Source organism: Rhinolophus ferrumequinum, chromosome 6 (assembly GCF_004115265.2).
Source record: "Rhinolophus ferrumequinum isolate MPI-CBG mRhiFer1 chromosome 6, mRhiFer1_v1.p, whole genome shotgun sequence".
Taxonomy (NCBI): Eukaryota; Metazoa; Chordata; class Mammalia; order Chiroptera; family Rhinolophidae; genus Rhinolophus; species Rhinolophus ferrumequinum.
The window spans coordinates 1,652,831-1,662,672 of NC_046289.1; the positions used below are offsets into that span (position 1 = coordinate 1,652,831).

General features: G+C 56.1%; 1 protein-coding gene across 21 annotated transcripts in view; it reads right to left on the reverse strand.

Annotated features, from left to right (window-relative positions):
- Positions 1 to 3,566, reverse strand: part of KLC1 (kinesin light chain 1) — a 54,944-nt gene extending 51,378 nt beyond the window's left edge. For 14 of the 21 annotated variants that reach the window (XM_033108570.1, XM_033108567.1, XM_033108566.1 and 11 more), the window contains exon 1: positions 2,811 to 2,947. The gene's annotated coding sequence lies outside the window, so the exon portion shown is untranslated. Of the gene's footprint in view, positions 1 to 2,810; positions 3,008 to 3,480 lie in introns of those variants that run through there. The other 7 variants (XM_033108563.1, XM_033108560.1, XM_033108575.1 and 4 more) reach the window with 3 other exon arrangements.
- Between the last annotated feature and the right edge of the window lie 6,276 nt (positions 3,567 to 9,842).

The following is a 9,842-nucleotide window of genomic DNA, read 5'->3' on the forward strand; positions in this document are numbered from 1 at the left end:
TGCACGTTTTGGATAGATTTACCCAACCCAAAACCAAGCTTGAGTGTCCTCCTCCTCCTCCCAGGCTCCCCATCTTGGTGGGTGTCACCAGCCAGTGAGTCACCATATTAGAGAAGAGCAAGTCATTCCAGATGCATTCCTTCAATACACATTTATTAAGTGCTTTCATGCCAAGCACCAAGAATGAATACGATCCGTAAACACCCCACCCTCGTGGAGATTATGGAGGTAAGTGGAGGAGACAGACAATAAACTAAATAAGAAAAGAACAAAAGAAAATTATGCATGTAATAGGTCGTGAGAAGGGCTAAGGACCACGTGGGGAAGCGTGGACACACCGATAACCCGAGGAGCAGACGGGATGAGCAGGGAGACGAGGGAGAGACGGGCGGGGGTGCTTCTCGGACATTGGCAAAAACTTCAGCAGGGCGTCATGACCCCACTCAGGTTTAGCAGTTTGCTCTGGCTGCCAACGCTACCCATCACTCTCTTCCCCCTGCAGCCCCACCCTTCCATCTACCCAGCCCCAAATCAAGGGCACTAATCCATCTGTTCTGGTCCTACTGGCACTACCCTAACTCAGAAGCTCTCCGTCCTCACTTGGGGTTAATGCTTTCCTAGCTAGTCTCCTCTCAGTTCAAAGCACCTGCCGCACCACCCGGCTCTTTCCGAAACGCCACGGGACTCCTTACGAGAATCCCCCGTCCTCCTTCCTCCGCGCAGGACGCAGGGACGCCCCAGGCAAACTCTCACAGCCTTTCCGATCTCCTCTTCCCCCTCTCCCCCCACCCAGCAGGCCCCTCCACGCAGCACCACCGTCCTCCGGAGCCACTACTTCCAACCCCACCCGTCATTTGGCCAATTTGTATTTTTCTTCCCATCTCACATTCGGAATCTGTCCTCAGGGCACTCGGCACCAGCTAACCTAACCTGCGGCATTCCTCCACTTCCGGCCTCCCTCCACACTGTGAGCTCCTAAAGGAGCGACTGTCTCTATCTCCATATCACCAGCTACTAATTAGCACATCACCTGCCATTCAGTTGGGTCTCTACAGACCATGTTTAAGACCATGTTTTCACAATCTTAATATGCTAACCATCTGACATTTAACACTTTCCTGTACTTTCATTTACGATGTTACTAACACTTCTTTATTACATAAAGTTCCGGTTTCTTACCATATTCCGCGTGTTTTCCGATTATACAAATCCTACATTTTATTGAACCTTTTACTTTTCTATTTCTGGTATTCTTTGTACACCATTATTTTGAGACAGTTTATAGCCCCACATGAAAAGCTACATATTGACTTACCTGTTTTTCACATATGAAACACGCTTAAGAACGTACAATTTTTAAGTCACCGTGGGCAAGGTTTTATTTACTGTGGCATAGTGAAGATATTACGTGCCCCTCCCCACCCCCCCAGTGGCATTTCCTTGCTGGAGACAATCACTGTCCTGACTCCCATGCTTATCCTTTTCCCTTTACCAGGTCCACGGTGCTTTGGGAAGACACTGCCAGGCAAGGGGAGGTCACCGGCCAGGGTCTTCCACAGCCCTGGGGAACACAGGGCAAAGGGCGCCAGGCCCACTGCAACATGAGGCTGCACTTAGACGGTGGCAGGAACCGGCTCTTCAGAGCACCTGCCCTCCCACGTGTACTAGTTCCCCACAATCTGAAATTTGCAATGCTTAGTATCATTGTATTCTTAGATACTTAGGACTCAGAACAATGAATCAATTTTCCCACTCCGACCTTGTTGCCAGTCCCTGAAATAGGTAAATCCAGAACTGTAATAAGATTGTGAGACTTGAGGATGTCGTTCCAATTTCCCGATGGGTTTCTCACTGAACTGTTACAATGTATTTTGAGGTAATGACTCTGATCGATGGCTAAAGGAAAAAGCCCTGGGTCCGTGCAGAGAGTCAAAGAACCAACTGCCCTTTTACACAACATTTTAAAAGGTTTATGTCAAATTTTCTGTTGTTCACACACTTTTAAAAAATGACTTTTGCAAGTACTCCTTATCAAACGCTTAATATGTAGTCTTAATGAGCTGTTTGAAGAACGAAACAGCAATAAGCAACACCACAAAATTTCTAAGAAAACTACCTGGATCTACAAAGTTCAAGTTATGAGGCCATGCAATCCACCAGGCGTTAATTTTACCTTTTTAATGCTTTATTTTAATATTTTTAAGGAAAGAGCTGCACCAAATCTGACCACCGCCTAACTATTCCAGGACCGGGCTACTGCAAGTTTAGCAGGAGCCCCGCGGGCCCGGGTGAACACCGTGGATGAACCGTTTCGCGTCTGCCTAGTGAACGCAAGGGTCGCGGAGCAGGAGAGGTTCCGCCGGCCTCTCCGGGGAACCCCGCACGCCTCCTACCCGCCGGGTCGCGCGTCGCCCGCGAGCTTGACAGGCGCGTCCGCCCAGGGCGGCGCCGCCGGAGAGGGCGGCGGCCGGAAGGAAGAGGGAGGATTCGGACAAAGCGAAGCCCAGCGGGCGCCCCTCCCGGCGCCCCCGCTCCGCCGCGCCGCGTTCCCGGGGGCGGCCACAGCCCCCCGCGCGGCTCCGGAGCCGCAGCTGTTCCCGGAACGGCCACCACGCCCGCAGCGGGGCCGAGCCAGGGATGCTGGGGCGGGGCTGCGGGACCTCAGAGGGATGGGGACGAGGCGGACCCGGGCCTGGAGGGACGGCGGCTGGGGACGGGGATGGAAAGGAATGCACGCGGACGGGGACGGGGCCCGCGGCGGAAAGCGGCCCGAGGGGACACGGCTGAGGCCCGAGGCCCGCCGCACTCACCGTGCTGCTCCCGCGGGCCGCGCGCTCGCGCTGTCAGCACCGGAGGCCACGGGCGCGTGCGCGGACCGGGAGAGCGCGGGGTGCGCTGCCTCGGCCGCCTCAGGCGCGGCGCCGCGGTCACGAGCGAGGGGCGCCGGCGCTGCCGCCCCGCAGCATCCTCGGCCGCCCGCGCGCGCTGTCCCCTCGGCTCCCTCGCGCAGCAGCCGTCCCGCGCCCCGCCGGCTCTGGCCCCGCCGCCGAAAATGGCGTCTCGGCGTCCCTCCCCCAGCTCGCGCCCCGCCCCACAATGCCGCGCGCCGCCGTGACGTCACCCGGCCCGCCGCCGCGGGTGGGCAGAGGGGCGAGGCGCCGGTCGGTGGCGGCCTCCCCTCGAGGGGGAAGGACTGCGGCGGGAGCACGGGCCGGCCCTGCCTCCCCTGCGCGGCCGCTCCCGCTCTCACAGCTCGGGAATAACGTGCGCTGTGTGCCGAGCCCTGTCTTCACGCGTCCTGTGCCCCTTTGAGTCTTTCCAGAACGCCGGGAGGGCTTCCTCCCGCCCTCTAAGGAAGGATCCCGAGGGGCTCGGCAAAGCCCAGGGGCCCCTCTCCCTCCTCCAAGAGCCTGGCCCCCCAGAATCAAAGCTCTGCGGACTTCCCAGGCCCTCCCCTCAGCACGAGGGCATGAACTGCACCTCAGGCGGGTAGGAGGGGAAGGGACGGCCGCCTGACCGCTGGTGCCTGGCCGAGCAGAGATGCCACCCACTGCTGTCCCACCCGACAGCAGCCATCGCCAGTGGCCACGACCTCCCGCCCGGCCTGAAGGGCAGTGCTTCCAGGTCAGAGAGCGCTGCCGGGCCTCATCCTGCTGCCGCCAGCTCTGCAGGCCTGACTCAGCAGCCAGCCAGGGGGACGTGCTGATTCAGTGGGCAGGGCTCAGCTTTCTTTGGCTGCCCCAGCTTGGGAGAACCCCCTCCTCCAGGTGCCTGCCGAGGTCTTCAGTGCAGGGCCCCACGGCATTATTAACCAGAGGGGTTCCTGAGCCAGTCCGCCACCCCCGACTTCCTTTTGAACGACTGTCCTCTTCAGATGTTATCACCCCGCACCCGCAGCAGGTTTAACCCTGCCATTACGCAGTGACCGGGAAGTAAGCACCGGGAGGTCCAGTTACTTTGCTTTCATTTAAAAATGCAAAGGTCTGCGAAAAAGGGAAGCTCTGCGGTGACACAGCGTTACTGGGCCCAGGGAGAGGCAGTGAATCAGAGTCAGCCCCTCCACACTCCCTTAGTGATCCCGCCACACCCCAGTTTGGATGTCACCTGCTCCCCACAACCACCTGGAGGCTGCGCACAGCAGCTGTCACCAAAGTGCTCTGGGGAAGAGCAGAGCGGGCTGCACGAGGCTCCTTTCTGCCTCTGTGACTCTGGGCTCAGCAACTGTCCCCAAGCTATTAAATTGGTGCAAAAGTAATTGCGGTTTTTGCAAATTCTTCTTTAACCTTTTTAACCACAGTTGTACTTTTGCACCCATGGGTGGCCAAGAGTCTACCTCACTAATATTGCTTTAGCCCACGCCGTCTGTCCCCATTGCTGCCACTCTATTTAGGCTTTATCTGGCTCTCTTATCCTCTCAACAAGTATTTATTTGTTGAGCTGCAGTGGTCCCCACGCTAAGAGCCAAGATTCGTTGGTAAACGGGCTAGTGAGATTCCTGCTCCTGCAGTGCCATGCAGAGAATGAAGGTAAGATGAAGTGACAGACGAGGCCAGGTGGACAGGGTGTGAACTGACAGCACTCCAGACACAACTCTCCAGGCAGGGGTGAGTCTGGAGAATTGGGGGAAACAAAGGCCAATTCATCCACTCTCTTCCGCCCCTCCGGGACCTGGAAACGCTGCCGTGTACCCATCCCCAGGTCTCACAGAGTCTAGCAAACGCCCACTCCAGCCGCCCGCCCGTGCTGCCCTGTGTGTCCTCAGTCACTTTCAGTCCTCTGATACTCACAGCAGCTCCAACAGCGGCACCACCATCCCCATTTCACAGATGCTGCCACTGAGGCCCTGCAAGTGCCAGGCTGCTTCCTGAGTCCCAGAGAGGGATCAACTCAGCTTTAGGTATCAAAATGCAGCATGGGTCAGGTGCTGAGGGGGAAGCTGTCGTCCCTCAGGGATCAGAGGACTCATGGAAGAGGGACAATCACACGGCAGGTGGGAGGGACCTGGGTAGGAAGTGCAGGAAGAAAAGCGCAGTGCCCCCACAAGGACGGAACAAACCACAGTCTCATTCGTCTCAAGTGGCAAGTGGAGGGATGCTGTCACTTGTTTAAAGCAGTCACCTTTTTACTGTCAATGTCCGTGGATGCGTTAGGGGCAGCCCTGTGGGAGACAAGGATGCTGGAATTTCCCTTGCATGCCGGGGGTGGGGGGTGGGGGGAGTGGTCTGCAGTCCAGTGGGTGGCCCCAGTCATGAGTTCCTGAAGAAGAGGGGAGGGGGGGAAGGGGAAAAGCAAGGGGGAGGAGGAAGGGAGGAGAGAAGCTAGGTCTGGTGCCTGCAGAACGCTTGCCCCTCCCAAACCCTCTCCCTCCCCCAGCCTGGGCACTGACCGGCCTGCCAAGGCTCACCAATGAGTGGCAGCTGCTCTGGGCCCAGAGAGGAGCCTGGCTTTAGGGCCAGTCTGGGCTCCTCCTGCCTCGCTCTGCACTGCAAGTCATGCCCTGTTTGGTATCTTGCTTCAGTTCTGAAAATGGCATTTATCAGAGGTCCAGGGTGAGCTGCCATCATTAAGCTCCACTGACTGCTCCCTCAGACAAAGGGGAAACAGCACCCCTCTGAGGTGGAAGAGGGGGGATGAGGAAGTGGGAGAGCTCCAGGGAGAAGCCCAGCCCTCCCTGTCTCTCTCACACATTTCTAGCTGCAGGGAATTGAGGCCTGGGTCCTGCTTGGTGAAGCTGGGCTCCAGCAGGACTGGCCAGAGTCCCCTGCATTCCTGCCTAGCCCCGCCCACAGGCCCACTGGGCCAGCCTGATCCCCAGACACAGCTGGGGCAGGCTGTCCAGTTCCAGGCTTCAACTGTAAGAGGGCCTGGAAGCTTTCCCTTTTGTGCTTCTGGGACCCCTGAGCTGCCATGTAAGAAGGCCAGCTCCTTGATGGAGAGCCCCGCCTTCCAGTGTCCCCTGGGGGCACCAGGCCTGAAGGAAGCCATCTTGAAGGGTCCAGCCCAGGTCACAGAGCCATCTGTGGACCCAGGATGTCTCCAGATGAGGACTGAGCTCAAGGGCAGGCAGGGAGGGACTGCAGTCTCTGCTGTAAAAAGAGCCATCTGGCTGTGTGTGTGTTTTGTACATTTAACACGGCGTGTTGAGCTCCAAATGTGGCCCTGGACCAGAGCCAGCTGCTAGGGATGGTACTACTCCCAGTGCCCAGGAGAATATTTCTTACTTCACGTCCTTGCAAGGAACCATGACATGTGTTAGAAAAAGTGCAGAGACTGGACCTGTTCCTGCGGTTATCTAAGCAGGGTGTGCCAGGAGCGGGGTGGGGGGGGGGGTGACAGCATCTGTGACTGAAACCATGTCAGTGTGGCTTGATAAACACTATGATGGAGATAAACAATGGGACCTGGGGGCCAGGTCTCAGGGACATGTCAGGGAAATCTGGTCTTCTGCATTGGAGATTTCCTCCCCCTCAATATTTTATTATGAAAACATTCAAACATACAGAAAAAAGTTGTGCAGTGAACACCCATGTACCCCCCTGAGACTCTGCAATGAATATTTTGCCCTATTTGCTTTATCACTTGTCTCTCCATTTCTCCAACCCTTTTTCTATCCACGAATCCATCTTTTTCTTTTCTCTACTTTTCTTTTCTTTTGGATGCATTTCAGAGTAAGTTGCAAACATCAGTCAGGTATCCCCAACCCTCCCCAGGGTACAATGAACTTACTTGCATCCAGTGCAGCAGGCGGGAGGTGAGAGAGGGTGAGAGTCAGCAAGGGGGCAGGGAATGAGGAGCCAGGGCAAGGAGAGTGTGAAACCAGGAGTGGGGAAGGGGACTTAAAGTGGCTGCATCAGATGCCATTTGAATGGACAGCTGGATGCATGGATGGATGGGAAGCTCCCAAGTAACCCCTCGTGGTGGGGTGGGGGGGGAGGTGTGTGTGCGGGCAGGTTGGTGGTAGGTGGCCAGGGGCATTTGTGCAGGAGTGGGGAGGGCATGCATGCATGCAGGGTCCTCACCATCAGCAATCGCCTGGCAGTGCAGGAGCCCCACTCTGGACCCTGCTCCAGCACATTGGGGACTCCAGGCTGCAGAGGGAGATTAGATGGGGGCGGGGGGTCACAACTCAGGTGGGCTGCTCAGACCCCATCATAGGGCTATGTTCCTGCCCCCATTACCCCCCATATACTGAAGCTCTGCACACACGTCACCCTTTCACCCCTAAACACTTTTAGCATGCGTATCACTAACGGAGTTGAGTATTTGTTTCTAGGGAAAACGTACGCAATGTGAAATGCACAGTTAGGCTACCATGGATGAGTCCTGACAAACACTTCCCCTTGTGTAACTACACCCCTGCAGCACGCTGGGCCCTGTGGCCACAGCACGTTGGCCACCCCTGATTCTCACCTGAGCCAGCCAATCCCAGAAGGGGGTGGACTTGTTCAAGGACAAGCTATGGGGCACCTGAGAACAGCAGATGGAGAGCTTCTTCCGGTTTTTACACAAAAATAGCCACGCAGGTGCCAGGTCTGTCCCACAGCAGCACAGGTTTCTCCTGGCCCCCGGCTGCAAGCCCCTCTATGGACAGGAGCCTGTCTGACGCCTGACCTCACGTCCCCAGGAGCTCCCTCCACAGAGCGTGACCTCCTCCGGCCTCCTACCACTTTCTCCAAGGTTGTTGGCTCCATCCAGTCAGGCCAGACTCCTGTCACAACTGCTCTGAGCCTTTGGGGGCACAGACCCCCCTTAATTCCTGTGGTATCTTCTGCCCCTCCTTGTTCCCACAGACCCCAAACCTGACTCAGGTTCTTGAATATGGTGGTTCTCAGTCAACGGAGGCTAAACTGAATGAATGAGTGAATGAATGAGGGAGGAAACCGTGGACACCCAGCTGCTGGATTTCACAGGTCCAGAAGGAATTCTGGTCTTCATCCGCCTACCCCTCCTAATTCTGCCTGCAGTGCCCGAACACTCCTGGATCCTGCCATGGTGGGGGCTCCATGTCCTGGGGCCTTCTTACCTTTGCCTCTGGCTGGCATGCTCAGACCTCAGCCTGGCTCCCTGTGTACCATGTTTCTCCAAAAATAAGACCTAACTGGAAAATAAGCCCTAGCATGATTTTTCAGGATGACATCCCCTGAACATAAGCCCTAATGCGTCTTTTGGAGCAAAAATTAAGACCCGATCTTATTTTTGGGGAAACACCGGTAGGAGCAGAAATGCCTGCTTGGTTCCACATATCACATCTTTGTACCTCATTGTCTAGAAGAAAGAGCCTCTCACCTCCCACCGTCAGTAAACTCCCCGGCTTCACTGGGCTTCTATCTCTCAGGTCACAAGCCCGCTTAGATCCCACCCTGGCCAGGAGAAGGCCTCTCGAAGCTCGGCTTAGCTGACTGTGGGGGGGGGCACCCTGGGAATATGCACAGCATGATGGGGGATGGGAATGGAGGTGGGGGCAGCCCCAGACCTCTCTACAGGTGCCTTTCTAAGCTCACCTGGCCCTGTTCCCTTGGGCATCACCCCCGGGGGTGGAGGTGGGAGGGACTTCCACACCAAAGCTGGGGTGGCTCACCCAAACCAGCCTGGGCCCCACATCCCACTTCTGAACTGGCTTCCTCTTTCCTCCCCCAGTCCCCAGCTGCCAGACACACCTGTCTGTGTAAAGTGCAGTTGTGGACACTGTTCATGCTTGTTTTCTCTCTCAGATTTCTTAATCTCCATATGATCTGGTGGATTCACAATCATGTTTGGGACAAGAGGGTCACTTCCGCCGGAATCGCCTCTGTGTTGGCCCAGCCAGGACCACACGACTCCAAAAATGCCCAGGAAAAGGAGGACCTGTTAGCAGGAGTCCCGCCGAAGGTGGGCTTATAGGGTCCCCCTAGGAGCAGCTGACACCCAGCCGATGGGGCAGCCTCTGTGCCTGTCACCTGTGCAGGGGGAAGGCCAGGCCCGTGACCAGGCAGATCTGGCTGCCTGCCTGCAGGAAGGGCCCTCAGCCCTGCACATGTTCAGAACCCTGGGACAAACTCTCAAATGTGCCAGGTTCTGCTCAGCTCCGAAGGTTGGAATGGAAAAGGAGGCAGACCTGACTAAGGAAATGCACAAATGGAAATGTCGTCAAAAAGGGCCAGAATGGAAAACCCCAACCTTCAGGATATCTGGGTGAGCCCACCTCGGATAGCCTGGGGAGCTCCACCTACGCTGTGCCCTTAGTCTCTACCTACTTTCAGCACCTGTAATCCTGTCTGCACAGAAACTCGGTGACCACAGGCAACCCTTGTCCCACGTGTTAGCACAAAGCACCTCACACCCATTTCCCATAAGCACCAGCTGGGGCAGGGACCACTGTCCCACTTTATAGATGGAGAAACTGAGGCTACAAGAGGGAAAACTGCAAGGCTTCAACTCAGATCCAGCCACTGGGCTCCACTTGAGTGCCCACTTCGCTGCTGCAGTAAATAATATTTAAAGCATTTACCCACATTCTCAGCTCTGGAGATTAGATTCAGGAAGAGGCTTTTAGCAGAGCCTCTGGAAATGTTCAGTTATTGATTCATTCTAGAAGCTGCTGATCCATCAGACATAAATGTTCTGCTTTTCCAGGACCACACATCAATCCACTCTCTTTCCTAAATACCCTTTGCTCCTCCTGTTTTCTCCTCCTTAGCTCTAAGTCGTGAACCCTTCAGAGTGTGGGCCACTGGAACAGCGCACCACAAACAGGGGGGTCTTAAAAAACAGAAATTTATTCTCTCACAGAAGTCGGACAACAAGGTGTGGGCAGGGCTCGTTTCCTCCGGAGGCTGAGGGAGAACGGGTTCCAGGCCCCTCTC